At 37.1% G+C, this 24,763-nt stretch overlaps 1 long non-coding RNA gene across 10 annotated transcripts in view; it reads left to right on the top strand.

Annotated features, from left to right (window-relative positions):
* The window catches only part of LOC107519984, a 364,500-nt gene that overhangs the window by 169,885 nt on the left and 169,852 nt on the right, over positions 1-24,763 (top strand). For 8 of the 10 annotated variants that reach the window (XR_004955672.1, XR_004955661.1, XR_001599211.2 and 5 more), the window contains one exon: positions 6,251-6,323. This is a non-coding gene — a long non-coding RNA (uncharacterized LOC107519984). Of the gene's footprint in view, positions 1-6,250; positions 6,383-24,763 lie in introns of all 10 variants that reach the window. The other 2 variants (XR_004955669.1, XR_004955670.1) reach the window with 1 other exon arrangement.

Below are 24,763 nucleotides of genomic sequence, written 5' to 3'. Positions count from 1 at the left end.
TGTTGAGAACACCCCCTGTGTTTTTTTGTTTCCACCTTAGTTTCTGAGGGTCTCTTGTCACACTTGCAGATCCTCCTCCCTGGTTGTCTTCAGACCTATGTCATGTCCCACCTCCTTTGAATTTTAATTTTACTTGGTCTCTCTTTCCTTTAGATGTAGCATTAGATGCGTAAAGAAGTGACAGTCTGCTGAATTATGTAAAGGATGTTGGGCATTTTTGCTTCAACCCCACTAGAGCCCAGCTTCGTTAGAGTCTTCGTGCCTTCTCTGGTGGAACTGGGGCTCTCTGTGCTGAAGGGAAATTGCTTCGTGTGAAAATCACGGACTCGTCTTAGGAGAGCTTGCTTATTGACCACTAAACAGAAGCATAAACTTCAGACATAGGCTTCTCATTTGAAATTGAGCAGGAATCCGCTGATCCATTGCCCAAGCTTTTGTAATTCAATATCAAAAGGTGGTTGGTATTTGGACATGCCACAGGCTATAGGCCTGCTCTGGGTGGGTGTATGCATATTCAGCTTAATCTTCCAGTTCTGATTGGATGTTGTGCCTCTCAAAAAACTAATATTTAAACGTGTTGGTAGGCTTTGAAGTGTTGATCTGCAACCTAAGTAAAAGTGAAGTTTTCAGAATAATAACTGTGAGAAACAACTGGTCCTGGGGGATGAAACCTAGACAGAATCAATAGACCAGATTTTTTTTCCCCTTGCTCAATGTCTCTGTGCTCTGTGAGTAAACAACAATACTTTCCCTCAATGTAAATATTTTTGGTAGACGGAGTTTTAAAAGAATTTTGCCTTCCTTTATTTAGGTAGAGGATTTTAATTCTAAGTTTTGGAGTTTTATGGAAAAATCAAAGAAAAAGTGAGAAAACAGAGCAAGTAAAAAAGAAGGAGGTGTATCTGTGGTTACAGGGAATAGGTTTGGCAGGTACCCATGGCCTGAGAAGGGGGAGAGGCAGAATTCCAAGCAAGGCAAGGGAGCAAGACTTTGCTCTCTCCTCCAATGAATATGGTTTTGCCTGACTGACCATGCAGATTATGAGAGGATAAATCTGGTGATACCATCTGATATAGAAAGAGAAGTCTCAGTATATTTCAATTCAAAATGGACTTAAATTGTTTGTTCCGGTAGGCTTTCCCTAGACTTACACTATTTACTCAGTCCTTCTACCACTGCCTTTGGTGGCCTAGTCCACACTAAGTTGTAAGCTTTTCTCTCTGTAAGACTTTTCCTCCACTCCTGATTCATGCTGTGGTTTACCTGCTTAACTGATGACCTTCTAGTCTTGGTCACTAGGTCCTGATATTAAGAAAATTTATGCTAATGAGTTCATAGCCAGGTGCTTTATCCAGGGGATTTGATACCTAAGACTGAGTACTGGTGGCAATGTCAGCGTTCTGACAAGCAGCCCAGGAGGACATAGTTTTGAAGTAGTAGGGCCTCTCGGTGCCCTTGAAATCTAGTAGGTATGTGCTTAGCCAAATTTGTGGCTCTATACATACTAAAATACATTCAGTACAGTAAGAATTTTTTTTTTAATGCAGTTTTCTGTTACTCTGCCTTAAGAGTTTCATTAAATTATTAGACCTTGAAAAATCCAATATTGGTCTTGTTCCGAAGATGTTTTTCATGAATTGATATATGTGTGATTTGTCGATGTCTCTTGGGGTGAGAGGAGGTAAAAAAAAAAAAAAAAAAAAGACCCCCCCCCCCCCCCCGCCCCTGATGTTGTTGTGCTTTATGCTAGCTAGAAAGACTTGGCCCACTGACTCGCTAGGCTGAATGAGATTGGTCTGTGTTTGTGTTCTCAGGTTGTTTATTTAGCTGGCATTCATTTGGGACTAATACCTAAAGCACCTGATTTTTGAGTAACACTTGTAATCATCTATTGAAACATGGAAGAAATCAACCTAGCTTTTATAACAAAGGCTAAATAAGAGAATCATTGTAATTGTTAGAAAATATTTCCTTTTTGAGTTTTTCCAGAGAAGAATTATGACAAGAGTTAGTTCATTTAAGTATTTTCTACCTCCTCCCAGCTGGTTAGGTTCTTTGTATGTGGCATTTCGGCCTTGAGTTTGTGTGAGTCAACAAATGGACAACAGCAAATGTTCAGCCATCTTACTGGTGTCAAGCCTAGCAAATTGGCGAATTACATGAATACACCAAATGCATAAACAAGTTTGCATGAGCCAAGTATTCTAAATGAGGACGGCAGCTGCTGGTTAGAGCCTTAAGAATAGAAATGCCCCTCCTGATCGTCTAATCTGTTGCTGCCGCAGGTTGGAAATGTCAGTGCTAAGATTTATAGATTTAGGGCTCTGGGATAACAAGTTGCCTCTCTGAACTTTTCAGTTTGCAGAGCTTCTTGTTATCCAACCAGACAAAGATACAGAGACATTTATGCTTCCCTGTGTAATTCTTGAGTCATTCACAGCATCGGTGGTGGGCTAAAAAAATGTTTTTTTGCTGGACATTGGTACAAAGTACTCATCAGTAAACTATGAAAAGTGTCAGAAGTTCCCTTTGGCTAGTAAACTCTTCATATTGGTGACTGGAGTGTGAAACTCTTAGACTTGCACTTGTTTTGCAATCTGAGCTTAATTGAACCTAAGCAACACCCCTAGGGTAATGGAAAAAATTCAATCCCTTTTCTCCTCCTTCATAACGACACTTCTTTTTCGTGTCTGTAGTTTCTCTCTAATCCCTCTTTCTCGAACTTCCCCTTTAAAATGTTGATGTTAGAAAGATTGTTTCATGCTTTGAAGGGTTGTTGTTTAACTGAAACTGAGTATCCATGGTTCATGATTCAGTACTGAACTTGACATGGGAAACCTCTTCTGGTCAATCAGTAAAGGCAGCTAGCTTGAAGCATTGTTTACAATAGCCAGGATATGGAAACAACCTAAGTGTCCATGGAGGGATGAATTGGTAAAGACATGGTATGTGTGTGTGTACACGTGTGCGTGTGTACATGTGCACACATAATGGAATGCTACTCTGCCATAGAAAAAGATGAAATGTTGCCATTCGCAACAACATAGATGGACCCTGAGGGTATTACACTAAATGAAATAAGTTAGTTGGACAAGGGAAAATACTGTATGACTTCACTCATATGTAAAAGAAACAAATGAACAAACACGAACAATCTCATAGATGCAGAAAACATCTTGATGGCTACCAGATAGGAAAAGGGGTAGGAGTGTGCACAGGGGGTCAAATGTATGGTGATGGATGGAAACTAGACCTTTGGTGGTGAGAATGCTGTAGTGTATACATGTCGAAATACAATGTTGTACACCTGACACTTAGATAATGTTATGAACCAGTGTTATCTCAATAAAAAAACAAAACAAAACGAAAAAAACCTTATATCTCACTACGAATAATCAAGTGGCAGGTAGAAGGAACTCTGATCTAGTTGGTCCTCTAATTGCTGTTGATCACAAGAAATTGGTAAACCACTTAGTCTATGAATCTTCTTCCTTTTTTTTTTTTAATTCCATAGTGTCAGGAGAATATTTCCATGGATATTTTATTTATACTGAGAAACAAAACCTAAATCTCAAACCACCATTTATAAAACCCACAAACTCCTGGGCTGTCATTTTGGTTGCGGACTCTGAACTTCTTTCTGGTTGTGTTCTGTGTGGTGGATGAATGTGTCTGATGGGGCTGCATTTTAAAGGCAAGACAGATGTAAGGATATAATTTAGTGATGTTTTGCTGAAAGCATTTTTTGCAATACATGTCTCTTCATATATTTTACTCTTTTACCAATATTCACTTATCTCTTAGCCTACTTGAGGCAGGCCTGACAATTTTGTGATAGTTTGAAGCATACATAGTAACTCGATATATGTGTCTGATTATGACATTAGTCATTTTTGGTTAACTTTAGTACTATTTTTGATTGTATGAATCACTGTATATTTAACAAGTGAGCTGACTAAATGCCATTAAATGAGTTGTCCTTATTTTGGCTTATGCCCTGCCCCAATTTTAAGTTTTCATATTGAACTCTAGCATTTAACTACTACTTTTAAATCTCTGCCTTTTAATTTTGGAAACCAAATATGGCAGATTTATTCAGGTGGCCAAGTAGACTTTTTCTGACCTTGAATGTGGTTTGGTGGTATTATATTAAAAAAAAAAAAAAAGGCAGTATTTGCCATTTTAGGGTAGCATAAGCCCATGAGATTTTTCCAAAGATCATTTTTAAAGTCTGACTTGCAGCTGCCTGACATCTACATTTTTAGCTAAAAGGCATCTTCCTTGCATTCATACTTAAGTGACCCTGGAATGCAATGCGAGGATAGTTTGCTCTGGGTTAATCTTTGGACACTTCATAGCTGACAGGCATCAGCATCTGTGGTTTATATTGCATTGTTCTTTGGGTCTAGAAATAACATTCTCCTAAAGCTGATGATAGTTAGGGGAATGTTTACTAAGATTGTGTTTTTTTTTTCCCCCCCATTTGCACAGTTTTAATCCTGGAGGTAAAACATAACACAAGTGTGATTAAAAAATATCTGTCATTCAAAAACATGACACTAGTAAGGATGAAGTAATACTAGGAACTCATGTTTTGTGCTGGAATGTTCATCAAGATATATTCCTGTCTGTGCCCTTTAATATGGGTGCCAGATATTAGTTCACATAAGCTTATTGAGGAAAGTACTTTTATATGCATATATGTTCAGGGTAAGGCTTTATAATAAGTGTTTTTCAGCAGTACAACCAAAAAGTCAAATGAGATACTTTTGTTTTATTATAATTTTAATGGAGCCTGGATAAGAGAGTCCTTTGAAAGTTGAGCAGACCACAATTCATTTATATGCAGTCAAAGAGCTTTTGGCCCTACAGTGTTGGGCATATAATCTTATTAGGAAGCCCTTTAAAATCAATAAAAAATAACCTTAAGAGTGTGGTAGCATTGAGTTCATTCTTTTTTTTAAAAAAATCTATTTTTAATTACATTATTCTCTTTAGATGTACCAAGTGGTTTTTATTTTAAAAATGCTTTTACCCTATGTCTATATTCACTACTGTCCAAAATGATCTTTTTTTTTTTTCTGTTGTTCTAAAAATCTCTCCTCGCCATTTCAGAGCCTAATCCTTGAACGGCCATTTTGCTGAAAAACAGTTAAAGCAACAGTCTGTCAGCCTGATCTGGTTCTTGCTAAAAGAGTGTCATCATGCATTTCTTTGCCCAGTGTGAGCTTTAGTTTCAAATTTTTGAATGAAATAAAATTAAAGCCAGAGGGTTAAATATAAAAAGTAAATCTTGTAGACAGAGCACTCATTAGCATCAACTTATTAATTTTAAATATAGGGGTTTGGAGACCATTGTACCGTTATCATACTGATAATTGAACTGATAACAGATTTGATGAAACATTGGCAGTTGTAAAGGGCAGCTGATAATAATGGTGCAAACTCAACAAAAAAGTTTAGTTAAATCTGCAGGAAGTATTTTTGATCATTTGGCCTTGTTCTGTTGGCTTTTGGTCTTTGCTTGGCAAGAGGGAGGTGTGGTAGTTACCACCCCAGCTAGTGAGATTTTAAAGTGCTTGAAAGTACAGCTGTTACTGCCTCTCTGACAAGACAAATGGAAGCAATGCAGTTGTATATTGATTGGAAAAACTCACCCAAACTTATACAATTTGCATAAACCTGAAAGCAATTTAAATTTTCATAAAATAAAAGAAGGCTCTTTGACTATTGAAAAACCTCTTTTTCTCTTTCTGTTCGAGAAACAATAAATAAATATGCACATAATCTTAGAAAATGGGATAACCACAAGTATTTTTCTTGAGAATTAATGGTACATTTTAATGTAAAGTTAAAGGAGATCTTTTATATAATTAAGTGGCATCTTAAACCATCTGATTGGTCATGTTTCTGCCCTGCCGAGTTGATGAGAAGAAAGTCAGCCTAACAATAGGGCCAATTCAACTAATTAAAATCATGCCCAAGTTGGTTAACATAATAGAAATGTTTGGTTTTAATAGAGCTTGGAAAGGGTACTGAATCCTGAAATGTTCTGTTTGAAAAGTTGAGCCCTAGAAAATTTACCTTTAACATGGCTGATGACTCTTAATTAAAATGCTAGACTTGCTGCTGTGATGCCTATTTGAGAAGGAACAACACTAGGGTGCCTACATATATTATTTTTAATGTATCAAGATGCTTTTCTTTGAGAACAGCATTTCTGAGTCCTGTCATTTTTGCTCTGTTTCAGGTGTGAATCATGGTGACAGTGAAAGACGGTGATTTACTGCTTTGGGGGGCATGCGTGTATATGATGAAGAGATGTAAGTGCAGGACTCCAAGATTTACTTCCTTTCTGTTCCAGCGGGGATAGACGAGGAGAGTGAGTAATGGGATAATTTATAACACTATAGGCCCTTCGTCAAGAGATCTCTAATCAAAACAGGAAGATAAAACTCAGATTTCAACTGGGAGAATACAACTTTTGATACTCCCCGGACATACTTTTTTGCAAGCAGTATCTTCAGAATTTTTGTTTTACTTTTTTATGGAGATTTCAATTAGAAAGGTTTGTGTGTCAGTTCTGGCTAAGTCATGTTGGTACTCTGTTAAATTTTATACATCTTTCCTCCATGCTGTGTTTCTTGACAATCTTATGTTGTTGGGAGGACATCAAAGAAACTTAGTGGCCTAATTATAGAATTCAGGTTCTTTTTATATGGTCAAAATATTATCCAGTGTGAGTGTAATGACAAATTCAAAAACATTTTTTTGAGCTTACCCACAACGTCTATTTTTCAGAATCTTTCATTTTTATTTATATGTTCTTCATTCCAATTTTGAGGTGTGAAGTGGGGTTTGGGTGGATAAGAGTTTTTCCCCCAACCACGTGTGTGTAGGACAAAACAGTTTAACTGGTGGCTGTGGAGAGGGCTTTATCTAGGGATTCTTCCCCCCCCCCTTTTTTTTTAATATTGCAAGCAAATGTAAGATGAGTCGAACAGGGTATTTGGTAATGTTCAAATGGTTTTTTTCATTGCCATTGGTTCTAGGTACAGGCTTCTGTGCTTTTATTTTCACGTGTTTTAAAAATGCCAGCTACAGCATTTAAAACAAAAATCATTCTAAAATTAAGATATGTCATTACTTTGTAATTGCTTATTGTTCAGAATGTGATGGGAGCTTCTGACTTATTGTTGGTTTATGAAAAGTGAATAACAGTGATATTTTTATTTTAAAAATACTAATTTTACCTTTCACTTTGGAATGTTTTAGCAGTTGACCGTAGAATTCTTATATTAGAGATTGTTAAGAAAAAAATGGGAACAGTTCCAAGCTCTTCCTTTTCTCCCATCTGCCTTAGGTGACTAAAACACTCCCATAAATAACTTGTACCCTTTTGAACTGACCTTCAGGTTCATGTGATGTAAATATTGATGGCCTTGACATTTCTTGGTATGTGCACAGTTCAGGAGGCACGGTATCTCCAGATAACTCAAAGCAGGTGGACGAGTAAGTAGATATAGCTTTGGTCTCTCACTGATCCCTATAATTCAGAAGGACCCTTACCATAACCCTGTTTTTGGCCTTTGTACAGAGAGAAATGCCTCAAAGGTAAAGTAATCTACCAGTTCCGGTCCTCTAGGCGTTTCTATAGTCCAGTCTCTCTGGATTGGACTCATGTTAATATGGCCTTGTAAGAGGATGTTTTCTAGGAGAAATAATATGTAAGTGAGCCCCTATCCCCTTTAATATTAAGGACTTGAGTACCACTACCAGGGTGATTATATAGTAGCTTATTGTTTGGGCTCTGGAGCCAGAGTTCCCAGGTTCAAATTCTGATTCTGCCATTTACTAGCAAGGTGATGTTAGGTAAATTCTTTAACTTCTTTAAGCCTTCATTTCCTCAGCTGTAAAATGGGGATAATCATATATTAGAATCAAACTAGAGCTATCCAATTGTGATGAATGTTTTAGTAAAAATTTCTTAAATGTTAGGCATTCATAAACTTTCAGATATTCTGTGCCTGTAGAGACTAACCTACAAAGCTGATAAGACCTACAGCTTAAAAAAAAATCTTCTATTTGTAGGTTCACAATCCAGGAGTATATATTTAGTTACATGAAAATCATATAGTGGGGGGAAATGAGAATATAGCACTGACTTTCTGACTTTGCAAAAATAGTTTAACAAGTTTTATTTTGCTGTGGCTTTTTAAGTAATTTTTCTGGTTTTATGGAATGTGTATATTAGACATTAGAATACTTACTTCATTGTATTGTCAAACATTATTAATAGCCGTAATTTATATATCCATTGTGCTGCAGTTTTAGTTGCAGAACTGCCCCCCGTAGCGATTATTATAGCCCTTAAGAGGATGGAATTACTGTATTTTGTTTTGGGTTATTTTTTTTTTTTCCATTAGTAAGCATCAGCACCACAAAGTGGTGCTTACCAATCTGTCTGTTGGAGCAGTTGTACATATATTACCTGAGCACTTAGGTACTATTGAGGGAAGGGGTTAAAATGGAGAAGAGGAAAAATTGAAAATAAAAATAATGATTGAAATTACAGAAGCTTCTTTGCAAAGAATACCTAAACTGTTCTTAGAAGCAGATTTAATAGCCAGTTGCAACACCACTCACTATTGTCTTTATGAAACCAAGCCCAACCCACAAAGTTGAAACCGAAGTACAAATCTGGAAAATTTCCAGGGACGTCAAGCAGTGCAAGCCTCCAGATCTCAAATTGAAGGGGAAAAAAATCCAATTTACAAAGTAACTTCTTTCATTGATTGTGAGCTGTCAGTGTTTGCGTAGATCCTGAAACATTAACTGATTAAATTCTTCAATGCTATGTGATCATAATTATGGCCTCCGCTGCTCTGAGCTTCTAAATTTGTGTATTGACACATGGATGCTCACTAAATGAGTAGTAGAGAGCAGAGTGGAACATTCGGCATCAGCTCGATCTTTCCTAAAGAGAACCAGTAGAAAGACATTGAAGTCAATTCAAGTATTATTTACTGATTGCCTGTGCTTTCTAGCACCTCATATACTATCCTAGCCCTTAAAAACACCACATGTGTCTATAATTCTCTTTTTCTAATACACTGGGTACAAAAATACTCGGCACTGGTAGAGAGGGAAGATTTCAGGTGTGCTTCACACCAGTGAGCCTCCGACAGCTTCTTTCTGCTGTGTTTGCCAGCACTTGCCCTTTTCAGTTTCACTTGGGCAGTAAGATGAAATATCCCCCCATATTTGGTTGTCTTAATTTTTTCCCTAGGTGGCTCCACCCCCCAAAACGTGTTTCCACAGAATTCTTTCACCCATATGGAAAGAGTTGGATCTGGCTTGCCATAATTCTTCGTATCTCTGCACACTTGAAAACCTGTGGGCTGATGACTTTGTGGGAGTTTTGGTGGTGATGGGGCTGCAGAGATCAACTTCGTTTTATAGATGCAAAGACTGAGGCCCAGAAGATGAATAAATTTGCCCAAGATCCTTGGCAGGTTTCAGTGCAATGCTTAAAATTGGTGCAATTTTGGCTTTTACATTAAAGGCATACTTGGGGGTGAGGGCAGTTATAAGAGGGTGCTGGGTTCCATTGTGGTTAATGGATTGAAGTGGACTAACTGGGGAGTGAAAGAAAAAGGTATGAAGATAGAACAAGGAAACAGGGTTTTTTCCGGATTGTTTTAAAGAGGTACCCTTTGGTCAGGAAGCATGAATATTCTCTGATATAAGAGGAAAGGAAGAGATTAAAAGCATGATGAAACTCAGATATTTTTTAATAGTTTATTCTTTTGAAACCATGGAACAATTACTACTGATTCATCATCAGGTAATTCAAGATAATGACATCTGGACAATTTCTGGTTCTACCTTCTTGCCTCCTTGGGTCCTTGTTACCTTTTGTTTTGCTAAAAGAAAAAGCAAGTGAAACACTTTCCAGATCTGATAACTAAAGAGATCTCTAGTGAAACCTCTGGCTCCCATCCCAAGGTAAGGTCATGCAGTCTGATATTGAGTTTATGTCCCTGTGTAAACCAAAATGCAAGATATGTGACCATGATTCCTTTTAATCATTTATCAGGAGTGACTCTTTGGTTAGTTGACTACTTCGTATAATCATCCAGAAGCGTAGCCCACCCATGAGCATGTGTATGTCTTTTTCCAATACATAGTTTTAAATTCATTTGGAAAACATGACTTTTAGTTGTAACTGGTATTATGGTTCGGGCCTTATCTGTGCACACTCATACTCTTAAATTCACGCTTGTCTGGGCAAGTCTGGAGGTCTGGTGTTCTGGATTCCTAGAGTCACTCTTCATCATTGTTTGAGGAACCTCTGGGACAAACCTTGTTCTACAGAAAGTCTTAGTTGAATTGCACAAGAGATAGCCAAAGGACAAGCAGCCATTGCTGATGCCTCATGCAATCTTGTTATATGTTAACTATATATTTGAAAATTATGTTCATGATAACAACTAATGGTGATTGAGTGCTTATTGTGTGCCACGCGCTATTCTGAGTGCTTTACTCTTCATAGCAACCTTTTGGAGTTTGTGCTATTATTATCTTATTTGTCAGGCAAGGGAATAAAGAACAAAAGTGAACATAGAAGAGACATGTACATTCTCAAGGAGTTTATGGTGGAATTAATACTTCACTTGTTCATTCAGTAAGTTGAATGACTACTATATATAAGCCGAGTTATGAAAATTTATGTACCTCTTATGATTGTCCAAATGAGCTTGCAACAGAATCGGGAAGTGTTTATGTAAACCAGACTTCAAAATGTGTTAATAGTGGGGATGAGGATTCCAAAGAGAGCATGCGGGCAGTGTCTTAGATTACCTTCCAACTGAACTCCTTCTGGAATCATGTCGGAAACCTAGGGAGATTTGACTGTGTTAAAAGTGAAAGCAGAAACTCAAGAGAACTGTTTCACCAAAATTCATGTGCCACGTTATGTAATTTGACACCATAACTCTGTTAGGAATGGGGTTGGCAGCAGCAACATTAGGTGGCTTGGCAGCTGTGGGGAGTGATAGAGTTGGCATTTCATCAGCTAAATTAGTACCTTGGGCATTATTAGCACCTGTGACATTGGTGTTCATTGGCAGGTCACTGGATGGGACTGAACAGGAGAGGAGGAAAGTGGCAGGGGCTTTGTGATGGTGGAGAAGACAGTGTTCATGAGTTTATCAGTCAGTCATCTCCTGAGGAGTCCGTGACATTTGCTCAGGATGGTGAGGGTGCGTGGATAGAAGAGAAGAGTATTGGCAATGACAGAGAAAAGAAACACCTAGTTACAAATCTGTACTTTGGTTTGGGGTATGCTTTGGGGTCGTGAAGTCCATAAAGTGCTATTTAGCAGGTGTTTGCTCTGGGCTCATCACTATGCCTCAGTTTTCTTTGTGAAATGGTGAGAGTAATAGAATTTACCTCATTGGGTTGGTTTAAGGCTTAAATAGGGTAATAGAAGCAAAGTGCTAATAGTGGTGCCTGTAAGCACTAAGCACTAGGTTTGATGATGGTGATGAAGAAATAACAGCTATCAATCATTTGGATTCAACAATATCAGGAATAATCCAGGAGAGGGTTTTTTTCCCCCTACAAGTAAACATGTATCTTGATGAAAGAGATAGGATATACACAATTGTAAACATAATTACTTTTTCATAATCAATTTTTATCCATTCCCGTCCAGCTGAGGATTTCCTCTTCCCAGCTTTTCTCATGCATCCTCATTCTCTCTGGGCTTGCTGGACAACTCAGGTGACACAGATTAGGTTTTCTTATGTCTTGGTTCATTCGCACGAGCCATCCTCATTAGTCTAAAATTCCTTTCTTCCTTTATCTGCCTTTTGAAATGGACATCCACTCTGCAAAGTCTTTATTTCCTTGGTCAGCTTCAAGTACATACATTGCTCTTGTGACTTGTACATGCTGATTTGAAAGTTGTTTTGTCTGTGCATTCCTTGATTATATGGTGAATTCCCTAGGTGAAATTTATATAAATGTTCATATTTCAGACTCTGTGTCATTTAGCTTATCGAATGAATGAATAATTTCTCTGACTCTACTTACTATAAGCTCTTTGAGACTATATGCAACTATTGAATTTTCTGAGCCTCAGTTTCCTCATCTATAAAATGGATTACTTATAAGCACCAAGAACAGTGGTTAGCATACAATAAGCACTCACTAAGTGTTGGCTATTGTCATGAACCTAACTTTCAGATATGTTTTCAACTATATGATTATAGTTTTATTCTTTCTGATTTATATATTTTAATCTTCCTTATTTAAGAAAGGACTTGTCCTCTACTTCTTTCAGACATACTTCCCTGAGGCCATTTACCTCCCACTAAAACAGCAAATGGAGTTAATCTCCTAGTCTTGAAATTGATTCCATCTAGACTAGGGAGGATATGCTAATTACCTTTACTAAGTGCTTTTTGGCCAAAGGTGTAAGAGCCTGATTCGATTTGGGGAACAGTTTTGAAAATTTCTATCTTAAAGCTTGTGCTTATGGAATTTGCATTTTGAAAGGCAGTAGTATTTCAAATTTAATGATAAGCTATTTGCAGTGGACTGAGCATAAATTTTTGATGGCCTTTGTTGTTGAAAGAACTACAGTGAGGCCTAGATTTCTGTGATATAGTCTTTAATTTCATTACATTCAGTTATTTTCTATAAAAATCATGCAACAAAATTCCCCCTTATATCAGTGGCATATTTTTTGTAGATGCGTAAGGCCATTCATTTTCAAAAAGTAAAGACTTTTAAAAAGCAGGGTACTTAGGCTGTCAGCGTGCCTCAGTTTCTTCATCAATGAGTGTAACCCGGACCACCTGCATACCCCACCCCCCCCAGAGTGTTTGGATGAATGGCTCTGAGCTTGTAAAGTGCTTTCTTTGAATTTCTTGGATGAAAGGATCTCTGTAAGCACAAGTCTTATGAAGGTATTATATGTGGGCTTTGTAAGTGGCCGCACAGCCTGTTTTGCAAGAACACTAATGCACTCCGGGGTTTAGAGTTGTAAAGATGTACATTCAGAAGCCTCGGGCTGCATCTTGTGAGGTTCCTGAGGCATGTGTCACTGCTTGCTTACCTCTAGCATAGTTTCTCCGTACACTTCAGGAAGCTACAGGCCTGCACATGTGGTGCGACCCTTTGGACTTAACGATTGTATGCATTTGGCTTCTGTAATATTGAGGGGAAAGCCCAGGATATTAGGAGAGAGGATGGGCTGTGTATTCTTGGATCTCTGGCCTCACTTCTTGGGAGCTTCTGGAGTTGCTGGGATCATGACAGGAGAGGAGAGCACACTCAAAGGGCTTTGATGCAGTAGAGTTGGGGATGGGGTTTGCTCTGGGAACTAACAACTGAGATTGCGAAGAACTGGATTTGAGTTCTGGCTTTTCCAGTTACTGACCTTATGTCCTTAGGCAAGTTGGTTAATAGCACTGAGCCTCAGTTTCTCTTCCATTGCCCTTCACTCATGCTGTTGCCTAGGGCTAGAATGCAAATGCAGGTCCATACCTCTAAATATTAAAAGTTATAAGTCAGACTAAAAGAAAAACTGTCAAAATATGCTCAGAAATTCTTCTACACTGACAGATACACCTTTGTAACAACCTTGAATGCCAGGTTTGAATTTTGAGTTTCCAAATTCTTCAGAGTTTCATGCCTGACCAGGTAGTGTGAGCAAAAGCATGGGCCTAATGCGCATGCCATGGACATCCGAGTCCACATGTTTGTGCTGGATCCACACCACACCTTGAGTATCTGGGAAAAATCTGTGTGGGCCCTGTAAGTGAGCTTGGGCTGTTTGAACAGGAAAGTTCAGGGTCTTAGGGCTTGGAACATGATCTGGAGAGGGATTTGGGGCTCTTGGTGGACATGCTCTTTTAGCCGTGGACACCTGGGTATTTCAGGGTATACCCTCTTGCCTGGGACTAAGCACGGTACTGGAATCAGCATTCATTGCAAAGTACGTTTCATTGGGCATTTATAAATCATTTAAATTACATTAATGAAAAGGCATTTTTTTTTTCTAGCAGACGAGTTTCAGTCTTAATCACATTCATGTTTAATAATGATGAGAGAGCTATTTTCTACCAGATAGGTTACATTATATTGCTTCTATCTCTAAGGCCCAGCTCAATACTCTGTTTTTACTTAATATTTAATTTATTCATTTGGTAACAATAAATAGATAGATAGATAGATAGATAGATAGATAGATAGATATTGACTACTTCTTCTTTCCTAAGCATTATCTTAGGTATGTTGGTAATAGTGGTGAGTAGACACAACTTCTTGTTTTTATAGAACTGATACTTTAATAGGAGGAAACAGACAATACAAGATAAATATGTACAGTATGTCATTTCCTTGAAGATGGCTTATTCTTCATTCGTGTGTGTGTATAATGTCTTTATATGCCCATGCCAAGGACTAGACACTCTGCCTCCGCCAGAGATATAGACAGGAAAAGGAGAGTGATCACAAAATAAGAGTGTGGTGCTATTAATGTGTGTGGAGCTGTTAACTGTAGGAAATACTCATGCCCTTTGGAACTGATGTTCTAGAATTCCTTTGTTTTTGTTTTTTTTTCATTTCATCAACTGTTTATTCATTCTCCACTGTATTTAAGAGATTGTTGTAGGTTCTATGAGAGGTTAAACATGATGAGATTACAGACCTATAGTATTTATAGTCTACTGGAGGTAATACACAAAGATTTTAGAGCAGTTCTTTGAATATGATAAGCATTTGAATGTTAACAATTTTTACTTATCTATCTGGGTCCCTGTCAAGAAATCTAACTCTACTCCTCTCCTTTGCTTTCTACTCTGTCTCCTTCTGTGTGGGACAGGGAGAAATGCTGCTTCAACCAAGTCACACAGTGGGTGTGTACTGAAAGAATTCTTTTCATCGCCCTGGAATGCTGTCCTTGGGATTCAGCCGACTTCTCTCTCTCAATGGGTTCTCATCCATCAAGAGGGCAGTAGTGTAATTATCTCAGCTACTGTGAAGCCACCGAAAAGCACTTGCTGAATCTGGGTGTAAATTTATTGTGAAATTTAACAAAGGAAAAGTCACCTCGTTCTTTCCCTTTCTTCCCTTCAACTTGAATTGCATTTTAAAAGTCCTTCTGTTAGGATAAATACATGTTATTTGGTCTACTGTGGAAGGGCCTGTCGTTACTGGGTCTGGATGTAGAAATACCTTCCAGAAGCAAAGGAGATGTGATGCCTTGGCTGTTTACCCCTCTTTGTAGTGACTGTCGTGCTCTGGTTTTTGGTCTTGATAATAAAAAAGAAAATTAAATCACTAGAAAGAAAAGTATAACAAATTGTGGTAAGCCGTAATTTTGACAATCAAGAACTTCTCAGTTGATTAAATAAAAGGGTCAGGCAACCTTCACGGTGTATTTGTCATAATCACTTATCCGCTGTGGTTTATCCCTATAAATAAATATGTTTCTTCTGTTATATTTACTATAATCTTTATGCAGATGTAGGTTAATTTTTGCATATGAGGTACAGGAGGTGGTGAACTCTCTGTTAAAGAAGAAATTCAAGAGATGGTTGTAGGAGACTGTGTAGAGAGAAGATTGCTAAACCCAATTTTATGATTTTTCTTGTAAAAAAGTGACCGTGATTTCTAAAAACCTGAAGCAATATACTTGGGGATCCATATACATTTAGTCTATCTCTCCTGAATATGGATCCCCAAGTATATTGCTTCAGGTTTTTGCACAGTTTTTTTTTTCTTTTCTTTTCTTTTCTTTTTTTTTAAATCTGCCACTCTGGTTGCAGCTCTGTCTCTAACTAGTTGTATGATCCTGGGCAAGTTTCTCAACAAATCTAGGTCTTCTCTGTAAAAGGAATGTGCTGGTTTTTGATAGGGTTTCTTCAGTGATTAAATAAAGAGACTATCAGTTGAAGCTACATAGTGTTTCATAACCCTGACTATGTATTCTAATCATTCAAGAGCCTTTAAAAAAATTCACATATTTAGGGATCCTGTCTATCAATGCACTGATACACTAATTTTAGTTAGTCTAAAGTGCAGTCTTGGGATGTGTATTTTTAATAAAAGCTCTCTACAGATTATTCTGATGCACCACAAGAATTGAGAAAGACCAATTTGTTCTCTGTGATTCTAAAATGGAGACAGTAGTATGAGTCTTTGAGACTTAAAGAAAGCTATGAAATTTACACAAATTTTAACACTCTAAAGGTGTTTTGCACCCTCTATATTCAGCATATCCTGAGTTAAGAGTCTCTGATCCAGAAGTCACTTCTAGGATTCTGTTTTTATGAACTTCTACTAATCAAATATATAATGCCAAATATGATGGGTTGCAATGACCATTCGTGTATCTAGTAGAAAATTCCATTAAGAGCCAGAGACACAGGAATTTATGTTGAGACTTGGGAATAGTGGAAATAAGGGAATTAATTTTTTTTTTTTGCTTTGGCCTTATTTACTGAGATCTGACCTTACTGAGAGGTTTCATGACTTCTTGTGGAATGCAAAGTTGGGGATACTAATATTTGCTCCCAGGCAATATTTATTTAGTGATGTGAGAACCTAGGGTACTAGTTGACTGCAAGTGTGATTATTAACAGAACCCATAAAAATACTACCAGAAATAATGACACCTTTGTTATCACAGTGATTTTTTTTTTTTTTTTTTGCTGATAGCACTGAAGGAAAGTGATATTTGTTATCAAATCAAGCAGGAAATTTGCAAATGATAACGAGTTAGAGAGGCTGCATTCTTTCTAGTATCTTACTCTTGTATTCACAAATATCTTTCTCTCATGGAAAGAGAAAAACACTTGACCAGGTAAATCCTCTCTGTCTTCTAAGTCTGTGAATTGCCTTGACCTCCCCTGCCTGCCCCCCACCCCCCTCGTTCTTGTTTTGAACGGATGCTTGTTATGGAGTGATAGTATTAGGAGGATGGAAGAGATGCAGTAAATGCATTAGCGAAACTTGGCAAGGAAAGAAGATGGTGGCTTTTTGGAGGGCAAGAATATATGTATATATTTTGTGGTGATCATGGGAGCGGTGATAGTATCCAACCACCTCCTGTCCCCAACGCACAGCATCTTACACAAGAGTTTCATGCATACAAGTAGATGTGAATTGGATTGACTAAGAATAAGCATTAAAACGAAAACAAGATCCAACTTTTCACTGTTTTCTAATCAAATTTCTGCTTTTCCCTGTTGATTATACTTGTCTTGATTGCTGTTTACTGTTCAGGCAGAGGTATAGCCATCACTGGCTTCAGTTTTTATACACTGATAAGATTGGGATCAGCTGTGAGGGAAATGGAATGGTTAAAAAGAATTTAACTTCTTTATTTTGAAAGTACTTATGTGATGTTTTATGGCACCCTCTGAACTATAGAATGTTTTGTAGACTGGGTATTTCCATGTTTATTCTGGGCTTAGCTTATGAAATGCCAGAATTGGAAACACAAATTACTATCTCACTGTCCAGAGTGGAAAGTGTTATTTCTGTAGGTCATTTGAAGTCTGTAGATTGGTCCAGGAGAGGGTTCAATGGGCTGGGTCCTGCTTGTCTCCCGTCTCCAGCTTCCTGTTGCACTGTAGTTGACCTGAAGCTAGCAACTGATATGACATCATCTTGGGTGTTGCTGGTGCATTTTTCTTTTCTCAGTATATCTGCACTAAATTATTTTTCCTTTTCAAAACACAAAACAAGGAGTCTTTTGGCTTGCTTTGCATACCATATAGGTATGTCTGGCTGTTTCTGATGAGTGAAGTATTGTCCCCCTGTTTATTTCCTTCCAAGGAAGTGTCTGTTGAAACAATATACATTTCAATCATCTTTATTATAGAGCAGTCTGAAAAACCTTTAGGGGAGGTCAGGAAAGCCCCCAAAGCAACTTCTCAGCCCCTGAAAGACAGGCCTAACCAGATACCAGCAGTTCATATTTCTGTGTTTTTAGAGATTTCTCTAGTGATAATGAGAGACCTCACCAAATACTAAAACATTTCATTGAGAACTGTATGATAGGAGAAGTGAGCAAAAATCTCCAGATGTTGTTTTCCCTCTCTGAGTGCATCTGTCTTACCAGGACAGTGGTACAGTGTAGGCTCATTTTGCTTAACACGTAAATTAAGTTGCAAAGCTCAGATCAGCCTGGGGTAGGTATTTGGGGCACCCAGGCCCTTTGTTCTTTTCTGTTTCCTGGCCCCTCAGGATCTTTTACAATATTTTGCTATCAGCGATTTCTGCTAAAGAAGGCTATTGACAATTTGAATTTCAGATCCATGAGTAGCATGGTTTTCTTCTGGATTCTGGCAGCGAGGTTGAATACTTTTCTAGAGCTTTGGCCAGGTAGGTGCCTCTCATACCTTATATTGGGTCTCAAGCAGCCTAAATTTGGCAGTCTTCCTGTACTCTCCCTCTCCACCCCTGCCAGGAGTTTTGCACACTCGGAGGTAAGCTGGTTGGACTTAGATGCCCCCCAAATAATCATAAGCAAGGAAACCTCCATTTTGCATGGATTTTGTAATTCTTGCCCCTATTTCTAGTTCTGGCTCTTTAGCTCCTTTCTCACAGATATTGAAAGCAATATGATTTTCCATTACCATATTTATTTCTGAAGTAATATACTATATTTTATCATTATACCATCTTCTGCAGGAGGAGTAAATAGCCTATTTGTGGCATATACATATACCCCCCCCTCCCGCAAAAAAAAAAAAAATAAAACGCAGAGAGGAGGAAAAAAGTCTGTAGGGAAGAGAAGATAAAGGTGCTCAGTATTAGTGAGGAGTGGAAATTGCTTTGGGATTTTGATTAGAACTTCAGTAAAAGAGTGCCTGCTGACTTCAGGTTTTGTTTATCAATGTTGGCGTCCAACCCAGACCGGAGTGGGCAGGAGGTAGGCCTGTTTCTCATTCCCCTTCCAGAAGTGGAGTTCATTGTTGATGCAAGAATATTGCCTAATTACTGGCTTATGATGGTCGTTTTTAGAACAGTGGTTTGCAAACTTTTTGAAACAGAGGAAACTTTTTGTATAGTAAAATTTTAAATAAGTTTTCAATTAAGTGCTCCTTTGCCAAGGAAGCATTTATTGTAAGACTGATAAGAATATGCTTGCCAGGTTTGATGTCATCTATTCCCAGGAACTTCAGCAATTCATGTAAATCACGGACTCCTAACCCTTTGCCTCCAGCCTCTCGACTCTCCTAAAACCCACACTTGTTTTCACAGTACAGCTTCATGTATCCATCTAGCTACCTAAGAGGTACGTCATGTTTAACACAAACATGTTCAAAGCTAATCCACTATCATTTCTCAATTTTTTCCTTTTTTTCCCTCAATCTTTAGAATGTATCCCAGTTAGAAGCCAAGGTTTCCCCTTGATTCCTTTCTCCTCAGAGTCAATTAGGTCGCTAAATCTTTTCTTTTTTTTTCTGCCAAATATCCTTGAACTCTGCCCTCCCCTCTCTATTTCCATGGCTACTATGTTAGTTCAGCCTCTTATCATTTTTTTCTAGACAATAGCAATAGATATTACCTGTCTCCAGAGTTAAACTTTTAAGGAAATTTCTGGTCACTTCTCTTCCCTGTCTAAAATCCTCCAGATGTACAAGACTCCTCCTCCTCAAGTTGGACTAAGTGCTCTTCCCACCTTTTCCTTCCTCATCCTATGTTTAAAGTCCCCTAAGTTGTAGTGTTTATTAAGAAATAATACTCTTTTCTACTCCATCTATGCATGGACTGATCCTTCTCTTGATTCCTACCCTTCTCACTTCCTCCTGGAAACTGTCCTACTTACTCAAAAACATAGCCCAAGTATCTTATCTGTGAAGCGTCTGTCAATATCCTTTGGTCTGTGGCCCCTTTGTTGTAGCAAATGTCAAATTTAATTGTAATTGTTTGTTTATATGTCTTCCCACTGAACTGGGTATTTCTCAAGAGCAATGACTATGTTATGTCTGGCACTCAATAGGTAGTCAATAAATATTTTAATGTCAGCTGAAGATGGAGGCGTTATATATTTTTTTTATCTTTTCATATGAATCATTATAACAATGCAAATTTTATGCCTGTTAATACACTATTTACTTTTTGGCCTGTTTTCCTTTTGTCTTTAAAATAATTACATTGCTACCTGTTAGAGATGAGATAAAATTTGAAATTAGATAATTCATAAACATGGCATAATACACACTTAAAATATGCCATAACCAACTCCTCTTTCATTTGACAGAATATGTCAACCCTGCCCTCTTTGTTAAGCCAAACTTCTTTCTTCTACTTTCAAAGTTCCTAAATGTCTGAAGTGTCTAAAAGTCATTCACATTTCAGGAGCCAAGATCCTTTTAATTACAGAATGTCTGAACTTATTTGAGGGTAAGAGGACACTGAACAAATTGGATCAGATCAAGGCACATAGAATCTCAACATTGATTTAGTTATATTTTATCACATGGAACCCTTAAATGAATATTGCTGTTAATAACAATTGCAAGTTGATTAACAGAAAACTAAGGTAAAAGGGATTCTATTGACAATATTAATAGTTTTTTAGTGACTTATAATCAACTAATTAAGGAATAATTATTTATTTGGTGTGAGCTTACAGTTTCATAGTATGGCTCAAGTGGTTTCTTAATGCCCCACACCAAAATTGGCAGTGCTACAGAGAGCATAGAGTGGTCTAACTTGTGATTCATAATTGAAGACTTTACTCTCTCCTAATTTGTAATGTACAATGGACTTTATTAGATATAATTAAAATTTTAAAAATATTTTAAAAATACATGTAAATGAACCTCATAAGAGTATATATATTAAATTTCCAGATATTTGGAGATGATCCTGTTATTGTTCTAGCTTAATTGCATTGTAGTCTGAGAATATACATTTATGATGGCAGTCTTTTAAAAGTAATTGAGATTTTTTAATGGCCCAAGTTATGGTCTCTTTTGTTGAATATTTAATTAACTCTCAAAGAATGTATTTTGCTGGTGTTGGATGGAGCATTCTCTGTATGTCAGCTAGGTTTAGTTGGTTGATATGTTGTTCAGTTCTTTGCTATCCTCATTGATTTTCTTTCAGCTCGACCTATTACCGAGATGGGGAAGTATTGAAATCTCTAACTGTAATTACGAAGTTATCTCCTTTTGTGTTTCTCAGCTTTGCTTTGTGTATTTATAGTTCTATTGTTAGGTGCACATACATATATGATTGATAGGTCTTGGTGAATCTATTATTTTATATGGTTTCCATCTTTATCTCTGGTAATTTCTTTGTTCTGAGGTCTGCCTTGTCTGATATTAATATAGTCATTCAGTCCATTTTTCTTTTTTTCCTTTATTTTTTTTTTGAGATAATTATGAGTTACATGCAGTTGTAGGAATAAACTCTTTACCTAATTTCTCCTGATGGCAACATCTTACAGACTGTAATGCACTATCACAACCAGGAAATTGACATTGATGCAAATCTCTCATCTTGTTCAGATTTCTTCAGTTTTACATGTTACTCATATGTATATTTAGTCAACATACAGAGCAGTTCCAATGTGATAAGTATCCCTCATGTTGTCTTTTTATATCTACACTTACTTCTTCTCCCTCTTCCCCAAGTTCCCAACCTCTAGTGACCAGTTAATTTGTTCCCTATTTCTATAATCCTCTCCTCGAGAGTGTTACATAAATGGAATCATACGACATGGAACCTTTTGGAACTGGCTTTTTTTTTTTCACTCAGTGTAATTCCCTGGAGATTTATCCAGTTTATTGTTTGTATCAAGTTTGTTCAGTTTTTTTTTTTTTTTTTGATGAGTAGCATTACAGTGTTTAATTTTATAAGAAACTAAACATTGTTTAGTGTTTTTCGTAGTGGCTGTATCATTTTATTTTCCCACCAGCAATGTATGAATGATCCTGTTTCTCTACATTCTTTCTAGAATTTGATGTTGTCATATGTTCTACCTGATAAGTGTGTAGTGATATCTCATTGTGGTTTTAATTTAGATTTCCCTGATGGCTAATGATAGTGTAGATTTTTGCATGTACTTATTTGCTGTCGGCATATCCTCTTCAGTGAAATGTCTGGTCATGTCTTTGCCTATTATATAATTGGATTGTTTGCTTTTCCAGTTTTCCTTTTTGTTTGTGTTATGTATTTTGTTTCCACCCATTTACTCTTAACCTACCTAAATAAATATATTCGAAGTGAATCTCTCATAGACAGCATATAGTTGAACCTTTTAAAACTCCATTCTGACAACCTCTCACTTTAAATTGTTGGGTTTAGACCCTGTTCATTTAATGTAATTATTGATATCTTTACATTTAGTTTCACCATTCCATTATTTTTTTGTTGCCTATTTTTTTTTTTTTGTTCTTTTTCTATTCCTGTTATATTTTGGGTCATGTGAACAGTTTTAGTATTCCATGTTAATTAGTTGTGATTTTTTGACAATATTTTTTTGTGTAGCTTTTTTAGTGGTTGCTCCACGAATTACAAAAATACATATTTAACTTTATAATATATATTTATATCTTATCACTTCATTTAGAATGTACAACCCTTATTCTATAGGTTCCTGCACACTTCCTCCTTGATGCTATTGTCATCTTATGTATTCTATCTACATGCATTGAAAATCCCATCATTTCCTTTTTGCTTTCAACCATCAAACACGTTTTAAAGTGCTCGAGAGGAGAATATTATATTTATCCAGATATTTACCATTTCTGTTGTTCTTCCTCTGTTCTTGTTAATTATATTTTTTTCTAGTATTATATTTCTTCTCCTTTCTGAGGAACTTCCTTTCGTGATTTTTTTAGAGTAGGTCTATGGATTTTTAAGGTTTCCCATCACCTGAGAATATCTTTGGTTCACTTTATTGCCGACAGATGTTTTTACTCGATTACGTTATTTTTTTACGTAATACCTTTTGTATTACCTCCTTCTTTCTAGCCTAGAGGATTTGTATGAGATAGTCACAATTCTAATTGTTGTTTCCTTATATGTAACCTATAATTTTATTCTGGTAACTTTGAAAAAAACTTTGTCTTTTTAAAAAAAATTGTGATAAAACATAACATAAAATTTACCATTATAATCATTTTACAGTGTATATAGTTCAGTGGCATGAGTTAGTCATAATGTTGTGCAGCCATCACCACTCTCTTGTTCCAGTACTTTTCATCACCCAAATGGAATGTCTTCAGTTTGTCTTTGTATGGATTTCTGTGGGTTTACTCTGGGATTTGCTCAGATTCTTGAATCTGTAGATTTATATCTTTTGCCAGAGTTGGAAATTTTCCCACTCTTGTTGCTTCAAATATGTATTTAGTACATATTTGTCTCCTATGTTTTTCAGGGAGTTTGATGACGTACATGAATGTTAGACCTTCTGTTATTGAATCACATGTCTATGGAACTCTCCGTTTATTTATTAAACTTTCTTTTATCTGTCATTCAGGTTAGATAATTTCTATCGATTTCTCTTCAAGTCCACTGATATTTTTTTTCACCTCCACTTTGCTCTTGAGTCCATCCAGTGAGTTTTTAATTTTGATTGTTATCATTTCTAATCCAGTTCTAGGATTTCCTTTTGTTTCTACTTTGTTTCCTACTTATTTCTGGGACTTTTCATTTTAACATTTGTTTCAAGAATGTTCATGATTGGTCATTTATATATTTATATGAGAGCTGCCTTAAAGTCTCTTCACATAATTTTAACATCTGTATCATGTTGGCATCGGTGTCTGTTGATTCCCTTTTCCTCTGTGAATTGAAATTCTCATGGTTCTTGGTATGTTGAGTCATTTTGGAATCTATTCTGGATTTTTTGAGGATTACATTATCAGACTCTGGGTTGTGTTTAAATCCTATGAAAGATTTTTTTTCCTCCTTTTTGTAATTTAAAGCAGGCAGTCGACTTGCTTAGGTTTAAGTTGCAAGTTCCAACCTGTCTTCAGGGAGCTACTGTGTCATGATCAGTCTTCTTTTCAAAGTCATCGTGGTACCCTTTGGTTCTGTTTTGGGTGTGCATCACACAGTGGTCAGTTTGCGATCTGTGCCGTGCCCATCTGTTAGTTTAGTCCCGTAGTATGCTAATTATGATCTGATTCACACATTTTTATCTTGGTGATGACCCTTGGAATTCATGACCAGTGTTATGGGGTCACTTTCCTACACATCTCCCTCTCTGCATTCTCTCTGGCACATGTCAGTTTCTTGGCATTCTTCTTGTTAGTTCTCTGTATATTCCCATTTGAGACCAAGCAGCAGGAGGACAAAGAATAAAAGCAGCAACAGGCAGTTGTGATCACACTTCCACCCAAAGAATGGAAAGAGTTCCCTCCCTCAAAGTTTTCACTCTTGCTGACTTCCTTACTGGTTACTACTTTCACTGCCATGAAATTTCCTAGGGGCAAGAGCATGAGAAAAATGGCAAAAGAAGAAAGAATTTGGGGATTTCCACATTCTCACGAATGTTAGAAGTTCTCATCTTTGTTCTGTGAGCCAGGATTAGAAGGTTTCTAGAGCTCTCTCCTTCACCTCAGTACTCACTTCCAGGTTTCCAGCTGTATTAAGTTCAGGCCAGAGCATACTTATGAGAAATAAATGGTGTAAACCCACTGCCACTTCAGATTCCAGTGGTCTTCTGTGATTTCCCCTGCTGCTATTTACTTTTCAGTTTTCAAATGGCTGCTTTCTG

The sequence above is a fragment of the Rousettus aegyptiacus genome, unplaced genomic scaffold, assembly GCF_014176215.1.
Source record: "Rousettus aegyptiacus isolate mRouAeg1 unplaced genomic scaffold, mRouAeg1.p scaffold_m13_p_1, whole genome shotgun sequence".
Taxonomy (NCBI): Eukaryota; Metazoa; Chordata; class Mammalia; order Chiroptera; family Pteropodidae; genus Rousettus; species Rousettus aegyptiacus.
This window is presented reverse-complemented; position numbering and strand designations above follow the sequence as displayed.